Source organism: Chiloscyllium plagiosum, chromosome 44 (genome assembly GCF_004010195.1).
Source record: "Chiloscyllium plagiosum isolate BGI_BamShark_2017 chromosome 44, ASM401019v2, whole genome shotgun sequence".
NCBI lineage: Eukaryota > Metazoa > Chordata > Chondrichthyes > Orectolobiformes > Hemiscylliidae > Chiloscyllium > Chiloscyllium plagiosum.
In genome coordinates, this window is record NC_057753.1 from 14,439,211 (window position 1) to 14,448,347 (window position 9,137).

Here is a 9,137-nt window from a genome sequence, read left to right on the forward strand (position 1 = left end):
AGGGGGGAGGTGTGGGCGTAAGTTTTGCATTTCTTGCTGTTGCAGGGGAAGGTGCCGTGAGTGGAGGTTGGGTTGGTGGGGGGTGTGGACCTGACGAGGGAGTCGTGGAGGGAGTGGTCTTTCCGGAATGCTGATAGAGGAGGGGAGGGAAATATATCCATGGTGGTGGGGTCAGTTTGGAGGTGGAGGAAATGACTGAGGATGTTACGATGTATCTCGAGGTTGGTGCGGTGGTAGGTGAGGACCAGTGGGGTTCTATCCTGGTGGCGATTGGAGGGGCGGGGTTCAAGGGCGGAGGAGCGGGAAGTGGAGGAGATGTGGTGGAGACCATCGTCAACCACGTCTGAGGGGAAAGTGCGGTCTTTGAAGAAGGAGGCCATCTGGGTTGTTCGGTATTGGAATTGGTCCACCTGGGAGCAGATGCGGCGGAGACGAAGGAATTGGGAATAGGTGTGTTGCATTCACTGCATCTAAAATGCAGAATTGAAAATTCTGATAGATTAACCTCCGTCCATGATAAACAATTACCCAGATTTGCTGCACACTTTACTCTCAAGACTCTACTCTTTTACTTCGAACATTCCTCAACTGAAGTCATATTTGAGGATAACCAGATAAGGTGTGACCCAAATTGGCGGCACTACATCCAGATTTCTACCTCAAACATGACCTTGACAGTCCCCCAACTGTGCCCTCTGAACTTACGATCTTTCCTTACACATCACTGAACTCAATCTCAAAGTTATCCAACAGCATCTTTGATATCACTCTTATCCAATTCTCTTTAATTTTGGTCCTCTATTGCTCTTTCTCTGTTCCACAGGCTCAAGATTGTCCTCCCCTCTTGGGTGCTTTTCTGACTCACTGGACAGAGACGCCTCACAGATTCGGATCCTCTCTTTCCCCGAATAATGTTACACTTGCTACCTTCAGCACACTCAGTATTTGTGGCTGTGTGTATGCACACGCACGTGCGCGTAAATATCTCTCCCTGCAAAGAGCTGTGATTTAATTTTTAAATGGTCAGAGCGTTTTTGCTTTGCCATTCAATCTGTCTTTAAAGAGTTAAAATGTCACCCTCTGTAGTAGGACTAAAATTACTACAACTGATCATCGTGAAAATCACCAGGTGTTCAGTCAGAGGCAGAGCAACAGCATGCAGCATCATTCAATTTGACAGCTGAATGAACGTACACACACACACAGACACACACAAACAAATAGGGTTAGTGTGGGGATTAGTGTTGAGCTGTATAAGGCGGACAGAGGAGTAATTATGGGAATTAAAGAGACAGTGAGTGCGGAGAAAACAGACGTGGTCAGCACGTGGATTGCAGATCTAGCTAATCAGAACTTCTAAGGATGTTTCTTGTTTCAATTCATCACGTCAGACTCTTGAAACCTCCTGAGAACACAAACACAGTCTATCTAGTCTTTCCATGTCTACATCGGATCTGAACATATTCAGCGCCCAAGCTCTGTGGCAAATCATTCCACAGATTATTTTACCTCTGAGAGAAGAAATGCCTCCTCACCTCGACCTTCAATGTCATTCCTTATTTTGAGAACACGTCATCTGCTCTTATGCTCTCCAATAGGTGCTTCTCCGTCCAAACCATCTTGTCCTTTTTCAAATTCAAATTCGGAAACAACATTATTACTGGATATGTAAAATATGCCTTCATAATTGAATATTGGGCGGTAAGCAAAAAAAAAGGCAACACATTACAAACCAACGACCATTTATATCGAGAAGGCTAATGGGAACACCATCAGCTGTACGAACCCTTCCAAGTCAATCCCCATTCTGACTTGGAAATGTAACACCATTCCTTCATTGTCGTTTCGTGAAAATCTTGCAATTCCCTCTCCAACAGTTCCGTGTGTCAATATACACGGGACGTAAGAGTGCAGCTTCAAAAGGCATCATGAAATTATCTTTTCAATGTGTATTAACAGCGAACAACAAACTATGCCAGCGAGCGAAGCCCACATCTCCTCAGGCAACAAATCATCTCTCAGCCAGTGGCATCATTAGTGAATCAAGTCAACATATATTATAAAAGCCAATGTTGCGAATTTGAGACTCTGTCACATGGCGGGCCAATGTGACTGTTTAAATATGTTTTGCTTTACTGCCAAAGAGACAAGCACAGGATTGTGATGAGAATAGACATGTTTGAAAAGTTACCCTGAGAACAATGAGGTTGTGTGAATATCTACTCAGCTACAACCACTGAAATGAATGGCCAGTTTCCGTTTGGGGGATAAATTGTATTTTCATGGAGCAGGATGCTTGTGCCCTTGATGTCTCTCAACATTTCTCCAACGCTCCAGACCTCATGGCCAAAGAGCGGAGCACACAGTCTTCCCTGGCCCTGGTGGCTGTGGAAGGAATTTCGGTGACAATGACTGCAGAACCAAACCTTGCTCAACTCCTTGCAGTGGGGCCTCTGCCGTGACAGACGGGCGCAACAAGTTCTGAGCACCGCCTTGGGCAACGTGGCCAGAACAGGGAGGATTCAGACCACTCTCCCCTGGGAGCAGAAGCACAGAGTTTTTGCTGTCAGAGAAATCAGGAGACACAGTGCCGCCACATATCTCTGTGCTTTGATTATCATCATGTTCCAACTGAATTGGTAGCCAGTTCAGAAACTCCGGGGACAGAGGCCCTATACATGTAGCCTCATCATCTCAATCTCAAAAACATCATACAGAAGAAAAGATCAATGAGAGAACGTAAATTTTGTCAAGCTTTCCATGTTCAAATTGGAAATATTCCCCATGATTCGTAATCTAGAGAATCAAGGGCGTTTCGATTTCAAAACAATGTGTTCAGAGACTTGAATAGATACTTTTAGAGCTGGTGAGTTTCGAACCGGAATCTATTTGAACTAGATTTAGGCACACTGCCATTGCACATCAGTAACTCCAAAGAATCTCAGGTGGAACACACTTGCATTGTTAGAAATCACTGTAATGACGACAATCAATGTTAATTGCACCTCTACCTTTATGCCGCTTGACAGGAGTACAACACTGAAATAAGCAACAACTCTCCTCTTTATGGTGATTAAGCAGGCCAGCACCGGAAATGAAACTGGTACTCTCCCATTCATGCACTAACCAAAGGCTAATATCCAGGATCAATTACACAACGATTTAGTTAAACCCAAAGCGTAACAATGGAATTAGTAGTAAGAGCTGCTACATGAAAATGCAGCAGAAAAGACCACTAATTAAATTGGCATTAAATGAACGGCCACGTGACTTATTTTTGTTTCATTATGGGATGTCCAATCAAAGTGAGGTTGAGTTCCATGACACAGGAAGAATCTAAAAGAAAGACAGAATGAGTTGAAAATCAGTATAACTAATGACCTGCAAAAAGAAGGGGCTAAACATACTCAGGGCGGAGATTCAAATAAAGTAACTGAAAATGTAACTGTTACATTGAATATCGCATGCTCAAACATGTTATCGCACGCATATACACACGCTAATAAACATGCACACGCACTTGCATACACGGACACAAACGCACACAGAGCCTGGTGCTATGTTGTATTCGACGCACGTTGAAAGAATTTCATGAGATCGCGTTGATGTTGAAATTATGGAATCAGTATCTTCAGGGATCCCCCCTTCTAAAACTCCGCCCCCATTAAGCTGATATTGTGTTTATGGAAGCGCCCATCTCATTCTTTTGTGGTGGAGATATGAATGTGAAACTTGGAGAAGGAGAGCTGTCTGCAACTTCACTGGCGACAAATTACAGCACAGCAAATAGCTGAGGGCGTCCATTGAAATGGGTGCGATCAAATATATTCTGTGTGCAATCTAGGAATCTGCAGTTTATTTTCTCAGCAGCTCTGAGAATCACTGGTTGACAGCCTGATGTTAATGTGGCGTCCTGTCGGTGTGCATTTAACCTCCTGGAGCACAAAGCAACTTCCAAGATGCTGAGAAAGCTTCAAAAGACAGATCAACCTCTGATCAAAAAGCAGTTTTGAACAGGGTGAGACAGCAGATTTACGTTGCAAAATGTCAGGCTAACATCAATGCAAAATGTGATTATATAAAGGAATACGAATTATATTTCCTCCATGCTTACTTATTAGAATTGATCCACACACTACCCAGACTCTGAGTAGCCACATTGTCTCCGTCCTTAATGGAATAGGGTTGCCGTGCAATTGAAGACATCACTGTGTTCCTGAAAGCACAGTTGGACACGGAAGCGTCTATCAGTTGTAGTCTAGCGATAGTCAAGCTGGTGAATTCATTTGCAGTCTGAGGATCTGCAGAGAAGCGGTCTTTAGCAAAATCTGCTGTATCCTCATTTCCGTTGGCATATTTGCTCACTATATCCTCGGGCTATGTGCTTGGGTGCTGTCGATACCAGTATAACCGATAATGCCTCGCTGTAGTATCATAGGTGCAACTTAGGGTCACTGTGTTGCCTTCTGTCGGAGAATCTGAGGAGAGTAACTGAATTTCCATGACTCAGGTCTGAAACGAAAGCAGATTTACGTTGCAAAATGTCAGGCTGAAATCAATGCAAAATATGATTATATAAAGGAATACGAATTATATTTCCTCCATGCCCACGTATTAGAATTGATCCCCACACTACCCAGATTCTGAGTGGCCACATTGTCTCCGTGCTTAATGGAATAGGGTTGCCGTGTAATTCAAGACAGCCGTTCTATGACTCCACCCTCAATATACTGCCGCGCTGAACCTACATGTACCCAACTCACTGCCTTTTCTCGGTGATATGTTGGGTAGGTTGGAGGAGGAGGGACGCTCCCGATTAATTCACACTCACCAAGCTGGGTTAGAGTAACTGTCCTTAACAAGGGCAGTTTCTGCCACTCATCCCCAGTTGACGGTAATTTTTGTGAAAAACCAGTTAATGGGTGCACTGAAATTAGCCATGTAAGCTGCACGCGATATTTATACACCTCGTGTGATTCTTGTGGGCTCACGAACTGCTCTCTTCTCAAAATACAATCCCTCAATTCCAATATCCCCATTACTGAACTCAATCTCAACCTTATCCAGCAATATCTCTGAAATCACTTTTACTAGATTCCCCGTTAATCCTCTACTGCTGTTTTCTGTATTCGAGCTCAAGAAAATCATGCTTCCGGTTTTTGTTTGGCTGCTGTCAAGCATCCTCACTGAGCTGTTTCACAATCATTCCTACTTCTCTTTGTCTGTTTTTCTTCTATCTTTCTGAACACAAAGGCTTCACGGAGCAGGATCCATTGTTTAACTGAACACTTTCACGGATGCTGTTTTAGATACCAGCACCCTCAGAATCTGTGTGTTCGCGTGTGTGAGCAAGGAGGGAGAGAGGGAGAGAGAGATACAGCGAGACTCTGCGTGTGTGTGTGTTTGTGTGTGTGTGTATGTCTGCGTGCCTGTGGGCGTGTGTGCACATATCTGTGTGTTTGGCATGTTTGTTTATGTGTGTTTGTGCTGGTGCGTGTGTTCGAATGTGAATGTGCTTCTGGGTATTTCATCCAGTGTGTGTGTTTGTCTGTGTGTGTCATCATAGTACGATTGAATTTACTCGATAATTTGGGAGGGAGATGATAGAATCAGAGGTAACGGTATGACAGTTGAATAGAGGCAACTACAGAGGCATGAGGAAGGAGTTGGGTAGAATTGAATGTGAGAAGAGTAGTGCAAGAAAGACAGTGGAACAGCAACGGCAGAAGTTTCTGAAAGTCATTGAGGAGACACATCTGAGGTTCATCCCGAGGATAAAGAAACCTGGTTTAAAGAGGAGGAGACAACCATGGCTGACTTGGGAAGCCAGGGATATCATAAAAACCATAGAGAAAGCATATAATGTGGCGAAGGGCAGTGGGAAACCAAAGGATTGGGAAGCCCACAAAAGCCAACAGAGAGGAAATAATTAAGAAATGAAGAGGGAGCAGATTAAATGTGAGGGTAAGCTAGCCAGTAATATAAAGGAAGACAGTAAGAGTTTCTTTGAAAATATAAACGGCAAAGGTGGACACTGGGCCGTTGGAAAATGATGATGGAGAGAAAGTTGTAAGGAACTAGGAGCTGGCTGAGGAACTGAATAATTATTTTGCGTCATTCTGCATGTAGAAGACTCGAAGAATATCCCTAAAAATTCAAGAGGGAGAGGCAGAGCTGAGGATGTGGGTCATCATCAAGGAGAAAGTGCTCGAACATCTGAACGGCCTAAGGTGGTAAAATAACGTGGACCAGATAAACTGCATCCCGGAGTTTTAAAGGAACTATCTGAAGAGATAGCGGAGGCGTTAGTCGTGATCTTTCAGTAATCACTAGAATTCGGAAGGGTCCCATAGGACTGGCTGTCTGTAAGAAAGTAGAGTGGGGATAAAATGGTCCTTCTCAGGCTGGCAGCCAGTGACAAGTGTTCCGCAAGGCTCGATGTTGAGAATGCAAATTTTCACTTTTTACATTAACGATCTAGATGAAGGAACTGAGTGCATTCTGGATACGTTTTCAGATGATACAAAGATAGGTAGAAGAACCAGTAGCGTTGAAGAATTGTGGAGGTTGCAGAAGCATTTGGACAGATGGGTAGAGTGGGCAAAGAGGTGGCACATAGAGTACAACGTGGGGAAGACTGGGATCATGCACTTTATTAAGAAGAATTAAAGCATGGACTGCTTTCTAAATGGGGAGAAAATTCTGAAGTCTGAAGCGCAAAGAGACTTGGGAGTTCTAGTCCAGATTGTCTCAAGGGAAACTTCGGGGTTGAGTTAGTAGTTAGGAAGGCAAATGTAATTGTGACATTTTTGTCGAGATAACTTGAATACAAAAGCAGGGATGTTCTTCTGAGGCTCTCCAAGGCCCTGGTCAGACCACATTTGTAGTTTGAATTCAGGTTTGTGCCCCATATCACAAGAAGGACATACTAGTCTTGGAGCGTTTTCAGAGGACGTTAATGAGAATGGTCTCATAAATGAAAAGCATTTGACAATTTTGGGTTTCAGAAGAATGGGCGGGGAAATCTAGTTGAAGCACGCACAGCAGACTGAATGGCCTGGACAGAGTAGATATTGGGAAGATGTTTCTATTGGTAGGAGAGACTCAGACCCGGGGACTTGTCTGCGAGTAAAGGGAAGACCTTTTACAATGGAGTTAAGGAGGAACTACTTTGGCCAGAAAAAGGTGCATTTATGGAATTCATTATCAAAGAAGGCTGTGGAGGTCAGGTCATTGAGTGTATTAAAGTCTGACATAACCAGGTTTTGCGTATCAACGTGATCAAGAGTTACAAGGAGAAAGCGGTAGAATGGGTTTGAGAAACGTATCAACCATGATTGAATTGTAGAGCAAACTCGATGGGTTTAATGGCCTAATTTCTGCTCCTATGTCTGATGGCCTTGCGGTCTTTAAAGACTGAGATAAATAGGTTTTGTGTGTCAAGGTGATCAAGGGTTATGGGGAAAAAGCGGTAAAATGGGTTTGAGAAACGTATCAGCCATGATAGAACTGTGAAGCAGACTCGATAGGCTTAATGGCCTAATTTCTGCTCCTAAGTCTGATGGTCGTATGGTCTTTTGGTTTCAATTCATTCTTGTTCTTGTTGGTTGTTCATTCACGGCTGACTCTTCTATATTCCAAATGATATAGGCACAACCTGTGTAGCTTTGCTAAGATCGTGCCAGTCTGAAATGAACTTATAGCACAGCCTCTGTGACAAATAATTCCACTTTCAATTTTCTCTGGATGCCTGCTTATCTTTCTGAAAGATGTGTCTTCATGTTCTTAGATTATGCATTCTATTCCAAAATACTCTCACAGGTTAAAATATCATTTCCAGATTTAATCAGGTTTTACTCAAGCTTTCATTGAATATTTATACAGTTGTGGTACTTGAATGTAGACCTCCTGACTCAATTTCAGGAAATTACCACAACATCACACGATGCCTCCACGTGTACTCCTCGACTAAAGAATTATCTGCGTGGTGATAAATAAAAAGCACTAACATGATTAGGTTCCATACAGTGTGGAAACAGGCCCTTCAGCCAACGAGAGCAACCCATTTTGACTAATGCACCTGATAGTACGGGCAATTTAGCACGGCCAATTCACCGAACCTGCACATCTTTGGACTGTGGGAGAAAACCAGAGCACAGCCACCCAGACGCAGGGAGAATATGCAAACTCCACACAGACAGATTCCCGAGGCAGGAATTGAACCTGCATCCCTGGTGCTGTGAGGCAGCATTGCGAACCACTGAGCCACTGTGCCGCCCACTTTGGATCGCGCTCACCTCTATGCAGCCCTCCAGATATCGAACATCCTCGTGTAATTTTGTGTTTCATTCCTGGTGTTCTAATGGGAAAGGTTCCAGATTATCGAGTCCAGTTTGGGAGATGAATGCCTGGAAAGTTGATCGTCACAAATAAATCAAGCAAGTAATCATGTTTAGCAGTATTGAGGTGGCAGGTGAAGAAAGGGTGAAATGAATTGAAATTTGATTCTGCATTTTAAGGATCAGGTTTATTCCACTGTGAGATCTGTCTATTCTGTATGAGCCAACGTTCGTTTACAAAGTCACATGTCGTCTTGACAAAATGTTGGCTGTGATTTTGCTAAACTGATATTGGATTAGTGGAAAGGGATCCTCGGAATTATAGGCATCTCAGCAAAGAGAAGCAAAGGACAAAAAAGACTTTAAAGTATAAACATTGAATTGATGAATTTCAGCTGGTTATGTAAGTTGTAAGAAGCCAAATATGCACACTGCCCCTGTGTGCGAGTTGAGCTGTTTTCTGTTTGAATGGTGCCAGCTGTTGTTGCTCTCTCTCTGACTGAATCCACGATGACTTTCACCTTTCTCTTGATATGCATCAGCAGCAGGTAGAATTGCATCACATTGAACTGAAGGGAATGAAACAGGGAAACAGACTCTGAGAACCTGAAACATAAATTGCTGCAAAATTTCAGCAGTTCTTCCAGAAACTGTGGCGCAAAGTCAGGTGTAACGTTTACATCTTGACTGACCCTTTCTCGGAAATTATTTATCTGCATACACATTTTCTCAAACTGAATGTTGTGATTCTGACACTAACCAATGGCAGGGTAATGACTATGTGTTTGTGTTTATGTG